Raw genomic sequence first — 15,118 nt, forward strand, 5'->3', positions numbered from 1 at the left:
GACCAGCTACACTAGTGATATTTTATTGGTGCTATCTTTACCTTTTCTTCTAGCACTTTATGGCCTTCTTATCATGATTTCCACGTTTTCACCGCCCAACCTTATGATTAACAATGAGTTTCTGTTAACATGTGTCTTCACTTTCTTCCTTTATGTGGGCTATGAAAGGTGTTCCTTTTCTTGATTCCCTCGTTTCGTTTGCCTCACTTGTTTTCTTAGCTGGTAATGTTATTCTCTTTTGTCTTTATCTTGCTTTTATTTTGCTAGATCTATGTCATTCAGTGATTCCCACGCTTACATCAGTCAAACTCTTTGCTAGTAATATTTTTTCCAGGTTATATCTGTTATACATTTTACTTCTTTGAATGAATCCTCGCTTATGTGTATCCACCTCACAGGTAGAAACAATGTTCTTTCTATCATATATTTACTATATATTTTTTTTAGTAAATTTGCTTTATGGTTCCCATATTAACATCACTCGACCCATGGTCTTCATAATCCTAAATTCTCCATTTTTTAAGCCTAGCTTTTGTTTTTTGTTTTTGTTTTGTTAATTATTATTCTTCACGATTCAAACATTTTCAACAATCAACCTCTAGGATGTTACAGACATCTTACATCTTTGTAATCTGCCTTTAATCCCTTCGCATTCTTCTTATCTTATAGTTCTTTTTCTTCTTGTGCTCAATGTCTATGTTTGTATCTGGTCCCTCAAAGCAAGCATTAATATCCTCATATCTTAACCTTATTATTTTATCCCCTTGCTGCTTATCTTTCTAAGCCTCATCCTTTAGAACTGCTACTCTGCATGATTCCCATGTATACAGCAAAATTATGATGAGAGGTAAATATATCATGCTTATGTACTTATATCTACCATATCCCTTTGCTATTTATTCTTCTTTTTGATGTCTTTTGCAGCTATCAATGGTATCCTCTCGCTGATCCTCCAGTCATGTTTATAAATCTCTTTTCTTTAATCCCTCACTGTTTTTATCAACAGAATAATATTCTGTTCGAATCCCACCTTTACGTCACTGAACCTCTTTACACATTCCCCTTCAGTTGTTTTATACTTTTGTTTTTCATCCTGGTTTTTATAACTCATTTAACTTTTCCACACGCTCCCATCATAATAAGTACTCAAACTCATGTCCAGTAACAAGTATCCCATGCTTAAGAGTATACGTGTGCTTACTTATTCTTTATGTTCTAGTGCTTCCTCTCTATTGTTCTCAAACTGGGAGCCATGGTCCCCAAGGGGGCCACGGTAGGATTTTAGAGGGGCCATGGCGGGCTAGTGTAAGTTATTAATCAATGTGTGTCTGCACCAAAACATTTTTATTAATCATTGTTTGTGAGGGGCTTGAAAGAAAACTGATGGGGGGCCATGAATATGTAAAGATCTCCACAAGAGGAGAATGATGTGAAAAAATTATTCTGATTTAATTCTAATTTCCTAGGCTATCGGTGTGAGGCCGAACAAGGATTCCATGGGCCTGAATGATGTGTGGATGAGTGTCTGGTCCACTGACCTGATGGTAATCTTTATAGTTCTAACACTTTTTTTTACTTTATCTCTTTATGTTTTCTGGATCTTACCTCGCTCCATTCTAGAGTGAAAAAGGTCAGGATGATAGCGTTATTATCTCAGAGCTAGGAATGACATAACGTAGCTTCTTTATCTTCATTTTTTTCTTTTATCGTTTCCTGTATCTATTATCTTATTTATTTGCCTGCGTGGTTCCCGCCTTTACATCACCCCATTTAGTAATGAATTCCCTTCCTCCTTTATCCATCCCTTCTTGAGTATCCCTTTCCCAGCCACTTCCCCCTCCACCAGGCCTGCACCCCTGCCTTCCCTCGTGTTTACCTACCTGAGCCTTGTTATTGCTGCATTGTTTGTGCTGTTCGCATTCCCAGTGGCAGAGGTGAATTATTTTTCCAGCCAGCCCTCTAACATTGTATTCTCCAGTTTGTCGTGGGCCGGAAATTTTTATCTGAGTGGGGGGAAACGTTTTACTTCATTCCTTGTGTTGTTGTTGCTGGACAGAGTGGACCCTGCAACGTGTGCCAAAGATGGTAATGCAGTTTGTCCTGTATTACAATCGTCCAAATTTGTTATGCCGACATATTTAGGTCTGCAATATTTTACAGTGGATATTGCTTGTTTTGCGGGTTTCAGGTATAGTACAGGTATATTTTTGGCACCAAAAACCTATCTGTTCACAACTATTGTTGTAATCATGTAATAACATTGTTCTTAGACTCAATTCTATTTTTGCTGTGGACCTATTTCGGTATATTATTTCGGTGCAGACCCGACAATTTCATTCAACAGACGGAAAGAATTATTTGTAAAAAGGATAATTGCTAGCCAGTTCAGTAATGTTCATGCATGTGCTGATAAACAATTATTACAAAGCCTCGCTTCATCTCCCTTCCCTATGTAACCGAGTTCCGAGCTCTTCAGATCACGTTACTTTACCGGGATGCATCCAAATCAGCTAAAAATAGAAACAAACTCATTCAAGGCTAAGGACGGCTCTCATTTGAGCAAAGTCGTTTGCCATTAGCCAGAAAATCTTTAGTACGTCCTTAGTAATCAAAGCATTAAACTATATATCTATAGCCAGACGCCTTAAATCCAGAGAGGATTATTCCTCCTCTTCTCACTCTTGACTTGAGTCCTTGCAGCAAAGCCCTAACTTCGCTTTTATACGTTACACTTAGGATCACAGTACTGCTGAACAATCACTACTTTATTTTAATGTTCACCTCCCTGTTCCTTGTACCTGCAACCTTTTTTCCCTGCTGTATCCCTTCTTGCACTTCTTCGACAAACTCCCATTCTTGCTCAGCACACTACCTAAATGTTTAACGACAGTCATATTGTCCAATTCCTGGCATTCAGCCTCACCATTCCTTTCAAAAACATAAACTTACTCTTAAATACATTCAAGAATCGCTTCCTACACACATTTCCTAACTAATTTGTCTAGCCTTGCACCTCACACAAATCTTCCCTTCGCAGTTATCATCAACAAACAACTGAAAAGACAGTATCCATACCATACCTTCTCATAGTAGGGACACCAACATCCACTGCTTTACCACGTTCTTTTATAACGTCATTTATAATTATGCTGAACAATCACGGTGATAGGGCACAAGCTTGTTTCAGTCCAACATTCAAATAAAAAAAAATCAGTTCATTTCACGCACACACTACCCGTCCTTGTGCCCCCAGTACACATTCTTAAAAGTATTTAGTAATTTCCCATCTTCTCCCTGTATTGTTAGCACCTTCCACATCCCTTGTCTGTCTTCTCTGTTATATGCTTTCCCTAGATCCATGAAGACAGAATACAACGTCTTTTGCTTCTCAGAATACTTTTTAAATATGTATAGTAGAATGAGTATCTGCCCTACACTCTGCATTCCGGTCTCGGCAATGGCCTTCCTAAGGGACTCGGGGCTGTTCGGCCAGACTGCCGAGGGAACAACTACTACTACTACTACTACTCTGCATTCCCTTCCTAAATCGTCCTTGTTCCTCTCCACGCAGTCCCTCGTTTTCTCCCTGATAGTCGACAGGTCTCGTACATTTTCCCACTGCACTATAATGGGAAATGCCCCTTTCCTTTAGTGCAGATGAACTATTAAAGCTGACTTCCAGTCCTCTGACACTCAACCATCCTCTCAGGCCAAGCTTCACACTTTCCAGAACCATTCAATCACTCTGTCTCACCCCACATTTCAAAATTTTGTCACACACTTCAACAATCCATGGTGCTACAATCCTCCCATGTTTTCTTCCTACTAATCATCTTCTCGCACGTCGCCTCTTGTCTTCTCCCAGCCATTCCCCAAACCACTTATACTAACACCACTTTCGCTCTCTATATTCACTAGCTCAAAAAATTGATGCCTTATTCTGGTCATTTTCTCTCTATTTACCCACTTGCATTTTGGCATCCAGGCAGGGTAAAGACTAGTCTACAACATTCATTCGCCATGCTTAGCACCCGTTATTAGGACATGTGACTGACAACTTCCAGTTGGAATTCTCATCTTGATCATTTTCGATGAAGATCCAGATGTCACCGGCTTCGCCACGATGACATAGCTAAGATGCGAATGAATGTGTGTGTGTGTGTGTGTGTGTGTGTGTGTGTGTTTGTGTGTGTGGATGAGTAAATTGGGAGTGTGTCGTTCTGTCTCGGCTATCTCCCTTTCTTTGTGGGAAGCAGCCTAGGTATACAGATAGACAGATTATTATTAAAACATTTCTTTCCCCTGATTACTTATTCAGCTTAGAATAAGCTAATCGGACTTGGGGTTACACTCTCAGTAATCCCTTCGCTTATAGTGTTACCTGGCAGCAAAAAAAATCCAGTACAAATACGCATAATCGTACTGAAGGGTTCAATGAAGGAAGTACTATATCATAATCATCTTTTAACCCTCCACCTGACAAAGTCTGAGGAGAATGTTATCAATCGAATCAACAGGTGTCCGTCCGTAGAGCTGGGCAGCAGGTCGGCAGGGCGGCTGGCCGGGCTAGAGATTTAGTTTCCGGGCCAGAATTCAGAAAGTATTCACTATAGTCATGAAATTTCGCATAGTTATGTGTCTTTTAGTGAACTTGTGCCTTTTGATAGGTAGAATGCCGTGTCTTATGTAGTATTTTTGAAAATGAAAAAGTTAAATAAAATATTTTTTCATTTCCGGTCTAGGACGCAGAAACTAATACAGGTACCAGCTTCAAACTCCAGGAATATGTGTTAATATGCCTTCTGGTGTCTTTTGGTAGTTAGAATGCCATGCTACTATATAATGCTATGAAATAGCAAAAATACATAAAACTGATTATTGTAATGCATTTTTTTTGTTAAAACATTGCATCTATTACACCTAGGGGGCAGAAATTGTAAATAGCAAATGATTATATGAATATCTAACTATGCATGATGTTTCATGACTGTACATATTATGTAATCATAAATAATGGCTGTCTAAACGAAAAAAGCACGCGTCATAATTTCATCAGATCTCATAATTTCATTATTACCATGGATAAACTACCGAAATTTTTAAGTCTCTGTGTTATATGTGGGGGTGGGGTGAGGGCCGTTATGCGCTTAGTTAGTTTTGCAGGGAGATAGGGGGGCATGTGCTTGGTCAGATCGAAGGTTGCAACAACATAGGTTTGCCTATATTTTAACGCGATAGAATCTATATACAGTATTCTAGTCTTGCCACCATTGAGCCTTTACATACTTATGAAAAGTTTAACGAATCAGAAAGATTAGATTTTACTTTCATTAATCCATTCATTACAAAGGTCTTCCCTGATGTTATTCATATCGTCTGGAGTTGTCAAGAATTAAGCAAGGCTACACGACACCGTAGCAAATGTGTCAAATTTTATATATATATATATATATATATATATATATATATATATATATATATATATATATATATAAAGAAAAAGAGAGAGAGAGAGAGAGAGAGAGAGAGAGAGAGAGAGAGAGAGAGAGAGAGAGAGAGAGAATATACACGAATATTTATCTGGGTACAAGCACTGACATGCAGACTATGAAAACCGTCTCCAATCCTCGGGGCTTAACCGCTTCGCTATGATAACTTTTTTTTTTTTTTTTACATTACGCTTGTCGCCTGCATGCGCTAATGTTTTACTTTGGGATGTGTGAACCCCCCGAGGTAGGACCAATGAACCATATAGTTCTGCAGGGCAAGAAGAGACCTTGGAGAGACTGCTACATCTCTCGCCAGAAATATGTTACCTTGGTGCGGCCTCGAGCTACCAGACCTACGGTCGTGAAGTGCGAGCGCTACCACTGAGCTATTCTGGCCTCGTTTTACTTGAGGAGAACCTCCCTCATGAGAAAGTTAAAAATGTTCTACATGAAAATCCTCCTTCGAAAGGCCTTTCCTAATGAAAATCATGCCTTCAAGTCGTAAAATAAGGGAGCAACAAATACATTACCTGACTGAGGTGTTAAGGAGACATCCCAAGCTTGCAAGACATTTCACTACAGTATCCCATTTACAAATTCTGGGGAAGATGGAGCTATGTTGATGAATCCCTCACTCTACTTCTTCCTCCTCATCTCTTCTTCTTCGTACCTTCTCTCTTTTCCTCAGTATCCCTCATTCCTTCTACCTTTCTCTCTTGATCAATATCTCTCCTCTTCATCAATACCTCTCCCTTCTCTCTTCTCTCTCAATATCCTTTCGTCTTTCCTTCTTCCTCAGTGACTCTCCCTCTTCCCTACTTCCTCACCAACTCTTCCTCGTCTCTGCCTTCCCTTATTCTTCACGATCTTTTTTCCATTATCCCTCCCTTCTGTGTATTTTTTTCCTCTCCTTTGTCTCCAGTATTCCCAACCTTGTATCTCTACCTTTTTCCCAATATCACTTCTTCTCTCCCTCATTCCTTCTTCCTCACCGAATTTTCCAACTCCTCCCTCCTTTTCTGCCTCTCATTCCAGCGTTGTTCTCCTCCTTCCTCAGTTCAGTCTTCCTTAATATCCCTCCCTCTCTCCCTCTTTCCTTCTTCCTCACAACTATCTTCCTCCTTCTCACTCCCTCTACCCCTCCCTCCAACCGTGAACCCCCGCTTCCTCCATTCGGTCCTCTCCGGTATCCTCCCTCCTCTCCCTCTTTCATTCTTCTTCTGTATCTCTTCCGCAACCTTTCTCTCTACCTTCCTATCTTCCTTCTCCTTTCTTCCTCACTATCCCTCCCTCCATCACTTTTCCTTTTTTCCCTCTTCCTCATGGCCTCTCCCTCAGCCTTCCTCCCTCTCCCTCCTTCCATCCCTCCCACTGCCCCCCTCCCCTTCTTCCCTCCTTCTTCCTCCATTCCTGTCATGTGGCCATCTAATCAGATCGTAACCGCCGCCTCTCCCCAGTGGCCCTCCATGCCAGAGCCACTCCCACCATACCTTATTCTACAAGTATTTTTCACGCCCAGTTTGCTTCTTCACCACTGTAACACGAAATGATTATCTACGTGCTACAGTCTGTGCTGACTTAATGTGAACTGCAAACAAACACTTCCATCAGTTTTGTCCGATAATGCTCGATGACCTGCACCTTTCTTCCATACTACACTCCCTGCTTTCATAAAGTGGCGGTACCAAGCGCATAAAAGATTTTCTGAGAATAGTGTTCTGTGATGCATAGCGGTAAATTTTCTTAACCTTTGGAATCCGAGTAGGATTTTTAATTTTATTCTTATTAGTTCCATTTTTTTTATTTTTAAGATTAGGCGACCCCCTAATGGAAATAGACGTTAATGAAGGATTTCTTAGATTCTTCCAGCACGAAAAAATCTTTCCTAAGGTGAATTAAATCGTCCTGCCATGGCACAGCATGAACATTCCGCCTGAAATGACACCTTACCTAATTTACGGCTGTTGGCGACCATGCGAAACTTTAAATATTTTTTCCTTTATTACATAAAAACTTAATCTAACGGAATACAAATACATGGTACGTGTATGTTATTACTTACCTGAGAATAAAACTGCTCATACAGCATTTACACACTTCACTTTGAGTAGCATATCATAAGCTACAGTACATACAGTTATCAAGGAACTGTAATATAAATATGAATTACGCCCCTTAGCTGAAGGGGTTACATTTTAACGCAATAAAGAAAAAGTTGAGAAAAACAAAAAGGTTTTTTCTTCCAGAAAACAAAAACAAAAACAAAAGAGAGCTAAAATCAAAATTCACGTCGAGAAGCGTAGATACATTGCGTTAGAAAAGTGGAAGGTTATAGGTTGAGGGAAATACTCAAGGTGTTTCTGTCTCACTTCTAAGTATTCTTTTGCCCTCCCCTGTTCCTCAGTATAAGGCCCTGTCCAATTTACTTCTTCACTAATCTTATTACTCTACAATGATTTATAGTGACACTGTTTACTATTTCAGTACTAATTTCATATCATAATTTTGTTCATCCACCTGTTTCCTTAATATCGTTTCCATCCCCTCCCCCTCTCTCTCTCTCTCATCTAGTGCCCCAGTTTTACTATACTTTTTTTTTTTTTTATAGTAACTCACCCTCCTACCTATTGTGCCACCCTTTCCCTCTCTTCGCCAGTGTCTCACCCTCTCCCTTCTGTCTGAATAACCCTTCCTCAGCAGCTCTCCTCCCTCCTGCTGAAAACGGCTCCTAATAGAAAGAGAGCCAAGGAAACTGGAGGAAGAGCAATGGGTAAAAAAATGAAAATTGGTTATGCAAAACTGGCGATCAGTGTTGCTAATTACATGATGCGTTCTATAACCTCATCTCTCTCTTAACGAACATAAATTTGCATCACCCTGTCCGATGGATAATGAAGGCGAAGAAAGCTTTGTGGATCGTGTACGAATAAAGATTGAGGGTATGAAGTTATATGCGTTCCCAACTGAAACTTACGGACCGTTCCCACATGCAGGCATGCTTCTCTACCGTCACGCTACCGTCACGTTAGGCAGAAGCTAATAACTTTACTCCTGTGTGAAGTAAAGCTGAAATTCTTCCTGCATGTGTTACATTCATTCAATAATTTTTATCAACTAAAAATTCCCTCGTAAAGGCATAGGAACCCCTTGGAAAACCAAGTTTTTAAAGAAAATGGTCGTCTCTAAGCGATGGACGCGTCAGTTACGAAATCAGATTTTAAAATATTTTCTGTCATAACACTGTGTTTTTTGGCTCTAGCAAGCAAAAATCGGAGATTCAGCCTGCCCTATAATATTATATCAGAGGAATAATATTATATCGCTCACAAAGCGTAATTACTGGTTTATACCTTTGTCCTTACACATACAGCTGCCATTTCACATTTCACAGCCAAACTAGGGTGACCACTGAAGTCAAAAGCAAAGTGATTTGTGATAATCGTAAAAATGTTATGGGGACTTATTCATCTGGCAAATTGTTTAACCCTCTCGTGGGGGATATTCCATGTTTTTTGCTTTAATATTCATTCCAGTTGCGTTGTTAAATGATTGGTAACCGCATGAGTGAAGATAAAACAATAAACAACAGTGCTATTTGCAAGTTATGAGGAAGAAAAACGCATATATTGCCTCTGACGCCTACTCGGCGTTTGGTGCCTACTTACTGCTTGTGTGGTGCCTGGTGTTTGGCTCCTGTTTGGTGTGTGGTTCCATGTACCTGATGACTGGTACTTAATGTCTAGTCCCTGGTGACTGCCGCCTATATCATACTTGATGACAAGTGCATGCCAGGCGCTTGGTGTTTACCTGATGCCTGATGCCTGGTGACCGACATCTAGTGCCTGGTGCCTGTCTGGTGCCTGGTGTCTTGTTCCTGCATGGTGCCTGGTCCCTAGTACCTGATGACTGGTGCTCAACGTCTAGTGCCTGGTTCCTGGTGTTTGCATTATGCCTGGTGCCTGGTTAGTATCTGGTGGCTACCTGTTGCCTTCCTGGTACCTGGTGTCTGCCTGATGTTCGATGCATGACTAGTGACTGATGCCTGACTGGTGCCTGGTGTCTGGTGCCTGCCTGGTAGTGCCCGGTGACTGCTAGAGTTGAGAGGCGACGGCTGGCACCTCCCCCTTCAGGTCCCCGGGCTGAAGATTAAACACATTTACATAACAGAGGAAGCACTGACAAGGGAGGGGGGCGCTGCGGTGTGGTGTGGTGAGGGCGGCCGGAAGGGGCAGGGAACAGGAGAGGGCGTGGGTGATGATGATGGCGCGTGGTGAAAAAGGAGTGGGAAAAGGTGTGTGTGTGTGTGTGTGTGTGTATATATATATACTGTATATGTATATCTATCTATCTATTGCCAGACGCCTCAATCCCGTTTGGGGTGGCCACAAACAAATCGCCTCCAAGTCGCCCTGTCCCCCGCCATTTCACTACCCTGCTCCCAACTCACACACCCCTCTCTCATATACCTCTCCACCCCATCCCTCCATCTCATCCTCGGTCTCCCCCTCCCTCTTCCACCCTCCACCTCACTCACATACACTCTCTTCGTCAGTCTTTCACCCTCCATCCTCTCCACATGGCCAAACCACCTCAGTGTGTTCCTCACAACGCTTCCTATCACATCCACATCAACACCACAACGCTCCTTTATATCCTCATTCGTCAGCCTGTCTCTCCACGTGACTCCACAAGCTCCTCTTAAATAACTCATTTCCACTGCTCTCACTCTTGACTTGTGTCCTTCCAACAACGTCCAAGCTTCACTTCCGTACGTTAGAGTTGGTATCACAATACTGTCATGTAGTAACTTTTTTACTTCCATGCTCACTTCCCTGTTTCTTATCACTGCTTTCAAGGAACCAGCAACCTTTCTTCCCTGCTGTACCCTTTCAAGCACTTCACCCTCCAAACCTCCATCCTTACTCATCACACTACCCAAATACTTAAACGTACTCACATTTTCCAATTCCTCACCATCCAACCTCGCTATACATTCACTGACTTCACCTCTCTCAAAGACCATCACTTTACTCTTCCCTACATTCACCTTTAGGTTCCGTTTCTTACACACTCTCTCAAACTCATCCACCAAGCCTTGTAGCTCCCCTTCATCTTCACTCAACAACACAGTATCATCTACAAACAACAGTACAGGGAGTTTCCAAACACTATCCTCTCTCACCAGGGCCACTCCAACATCCACTACCCTACCTTGTACCTCTTTTATTACCCCATCCATGTACAGATTGAACAACCATGGAGACATGACACATCCCTGTTTCAAACCAACTTTCAAAGAGAAAAATTCACTTAGTTCACCATCCACACGCACTGCAGCCTTAGCACCATCATACATACTCTTCACAGCATTCAACAACTTCCCATCTACTCCATATATTCTTAACACTTTCCACAATCCTTGTCTATCCACCCTGTCATATGCTTTCTCCAAATCCATGAAAGCCGCATACAACTTCTTTCCCTTCTCTAGAAACTTTTCCACTAAAGATCTAAGAATGAATATCTGATCTACACAACCTCTTCCCTTCCTAAAGCCTCCTGTTCTTCTCCAACTAATTTCTCTGTTCTTTCTCTAACTCTGTCTATAAGTATCCTACCATACACTTTTCCTATTATACTAAGAAGACAAATGCCCCTATGATTACCACACACTTCTTTTTCCCCTTTTCCTTTGTACAAGGGAATAATTATACCTGACTTCCAATCCTCCGGGACTCTACCTTCCTCCCAGGCCAATCTGCACATCTTCCACATCCATTCTACTACTATCTCTCCCCCATGCTTCAGCATCTCACCACACACTCCATCAATTCCTGGGGCTTTCCCCGATTTAACTTTCTTCATTGCTTCCACAATCTCTATCCTACTGATTTCTACCTGTCTTCTCACCTCCCTCCTTCTCCCAGCCATTCCCCAGCCACTTATACTCGCATTACTTCCATCCTCTACGTTCAACAATTCCTTAAAGTGTTCTCTCCATCTGCTCACTTTTTCTCCCTTCTCCACTAGTAATCTACCATGTTTATCTTTCACTCCCCTGCTAACTTCACTTCCACCCTGTCTTACTCTTTTCACTTCTCTCCAGAACATTTTCTTACAGTCCCTCCACTTTACACTCAAATTCCTTCCAAATTCCTCATCCACTCTCTTCTTACTCTCTCTTACTAATCTTTTCACCTCTCTCTTCCTTTCTACATATAACTCTCTCTTCTGCCTCTCAACTTCTTCCACGCCCCTATTTCTCATCCATTCATTGTATGCTTTCTTCTTTTGTGCCACAGCTTCTGTTTCACCTCTTCAGTCCACCACGCTGTTCCTTGCACCCCCTCCGTCTTCTCTTCCTTCCACACACCACATCACATGCTGCACATATTTCTTCTGTAAATATCTTACACACCTTCCACGTCTCCCATCTGCTCCAATTCATATTTGCCCAATCGTTCCTCCACTTCTCTCTTATACTCTGCCTTTTTCTCATCCTCTTGTAACCTTTCCACTCTCCTTGCAACTACTCCTTCCTCTCGTCTTTCCTTCTTCTATTCCTCCATCTTACTTGCATCCTAATTCTGGCCACCACCAAGTAGTGGTCAGAAAGTCCACTCCCCCAACCTCTAAACTCTTGCATCCAGTATACATCTTCGCATCCTTTCATCCACACACACATAATCAATCATTGCCTTCCTTTCATTCAGTTCACCACCCACCCTTCTCATCACTCGCCATGTATACCTGTGGATCATTTTATGCCTGAAGAGGGTATTGGCTTATTACCAACCCCCTCCCAGCACAGATGTCCACTAACGCACTCCCATTCTCATCTATCTCAGCAGGCACACCCCACTCACCAACTATTCCATCCACCTTCACATTACCAACTTTACCATTCATATCACCGATCAAAAACACTCTCTCATTCCTTCCAAACTTTTCCATGCACACTTCCACATTTGTCCAGAACTCTTCTCTCACTCTTCTAGCACGATCTTGCGTTGGCGCATACACACACACAATCGCCCACATTTGTATTCCAACTTTCAACTTTACCCACACAATCCTTGACCCAACTGATCCATACTGTCTTATGCTCTTCTTCCATCTTTTACTCACAACTATACACACTCCTTCCTTTGCCCTCTCATTCTCATCTACTCCTGCACATATACCCCATCCATACTCCCATTCTCTCACACTTTCTCCTCTCCATTTTGTTTCAGTTATTCCACATACATCCACTTTCGCATCCTCAAGTATATATATATATATATATATATATATATATATATATATAGATAGATAGATAGATAGATAGATAGATAGATAGAGTGTCAGCGTGTGTGTGTATGTAAAATGTTCGTTGCAGCAGACATTAAAGAAGGAAGTTAAGTTATAGGAGCTTAAACAGACTGAAAAATGTGCTGTATGAAGAGAAGGTGCAGGGATGCAATGGTCTGCGAAATGACGGTGGTAAAACAGATGGGATAGGATGCGTTCATGTAACCGTGAAGGGAAACGTTTGTTATTATTTACAAAAGTGGTATGGGACGACATAACAGCGAGAAAGACACAGAAAGATGAAAAATATACTTCTATGGGTAAAAATAGTAGGGTCCAGGAAGGTACAGGTGATGATGGTTGGAAAAGGGATGGAAAAAGGTGAGTTGATATGACTGGAAAGGACATTTACATAACAGAGGAAGCACTGACAAGGCAGAGGGGCGCTGTGGCGAGGTGAGGTTGGGCGGAAGAGGCAGGGAAGGAAAGAGGAGAGGGCGATGATAATGATGAGGGGAGAACTGGTGGGAAAAGGTCTGTTGAGACGGTTGGTAAAGGGAGACAGATGTATAGCAGAAGAAAGAGAAGAAAAAATAATGCGGAACAGGGAAAGAAAAATAATACAGTACAATCGTCTGGAATACAAGTGCAAATCAAAGAAAGAAATGCAGTCATCAGGGGGACGTTCCTAATGATAACTGGTGGGAAAAGTGAGAGCAAAAAGTGTATTAATATGACAGGAAGGGGAAACCGGGTCTGCTAGAGTGCGTGAAAGGAACGAGGAAAGCCACAAAACCAGTGAAGTAGACGAAGCTAGAAAGAAAAATGTGCTGAATGAGTAAAGAGTGCAAGGAAGAGGAGAGAACGTGTCTGATGATGAAGGGAAAGGGGATGGAAAAAGATGTGTTGACTCGATGGAAGGAACCAAGTGAGATAGAGGAATGTGTGGAAAGAAAAGGGTATCAGTGGAAAAGGTGTTCATTGAATGAGGAAAAGGTTTTGCATGAACTGAAGGCACTAGGAAGAGGAGAGAAGGTGAGTACTATTGGAAAGAGGGATGGAAAAGGTGGATTCCTATGCCTGAGAGGGGACACAGAGGGTGATGAAGTGCGTGCAAGTTGCGTAAGAAAGAAACCAATAAAAATTACTTAGAAAATTTTGTTGCTGCTTATGAATAAAAATGACAGGGAAAAAGGAGAGGGGGTGGGTGATGACGATGGTGCATGGGAGAAAGGAGGGAAAGAGATGCGTTGATATGACTGGGAGGAAGTGGGGAGGTGCTAGAGGGTGAGGAAGGGGCACAGAATAGAGAAAGTAAGTGAAAAAGTTGCTGGTGTAAAGAAATGTGTGCTGTATAAGTAAGAAATGAGGGGGAAAAGTGGAAAGTACAGGGAAGCGGAGGGCACTGGTGACAATGGGGAGTAGGGAAGGGAAGAGAAAGAGATAAGTATTACTGAGAAAGAGGAAAAAAAAAAAAGGGGGTTAATTCCTTCATTATTATGACGTAATCATCGGGTTATTTTACTAACTCTACATGGTTTTATCCATATCATAGGAGACATTTCGAACTGTCAGGGACCTCTCTGAAACAGGATAAAACAATACGAAAACATCAGAAACAAACTTCAAAAAGATACACCTATTGTGAAGGAGTTGAGAGAGAGAGAGAGAGAGAGAGAGAGAGAGAGAGAGAGAGAGAGAGAGAGAGAGAGAGAGAGAGAGAGAGAGAGAGAGAGAGAAGAAATAAAAAACTAAATAGTAAAATGAAGGAAAAAGACATTGCTATGGTAAGCAGGGGCAAAACAGAGTGTTGAAACGAGTAAATGGGACGTCGGAGAAGTATTCGTCAAAAAGAAAATGAAAAAAAAGAAATGGTAAAAAATTACTTTCACGAATGCTCGAGTCCAAAAAAGATGGGCTTGTGCGACGATAGAGAATGAAGACGAGAGGAAAAATGTTGATGCGACTGGAGAGGAACGAAAAATAAGAAGTTGTACAATAGCTGGAAGGGAAAAGAGGATATTAAAAGTTACGGGAAAAACAAAGATTATCAAAAACTGGGTTAAAAGAACAAAGCAGATTAACAAAGGCAATGTGTGAGAACGTGGATGACGACGAGGGAATGAAGTTAAGTTTGAAAAGTGTTAATATGACTGGTAGAAGAAGAAAAAAAAGAGAGAAAAAAAGTGGGTTGGCGCTGTACGGTGTGAAAAGGTCATGGTATAGTACAAGGGAGAAATTTGCAACCATGAGTAAAACGAGCAGGAAAAAGAGGACATGAAATGTAAAGTGATAAAAAGAGAAGGAATATAAGGTTAGACAGAGGAAAAAAGGGA

This window comes from Coenobita brevimanus, chromosome 70, assembly GCF_032717465.1.
Source record: "Coenobita brevimanus isolate Jiangsu-jjx chromosome 70, ASM3271746v2, whole genome shotgun sequence".
NCBI lineage: Eukaryota > Metazoa > Arthropoda > Malacostraca > Decapoda > Coenobitidae > Coenobita > Coenobita brevimanus.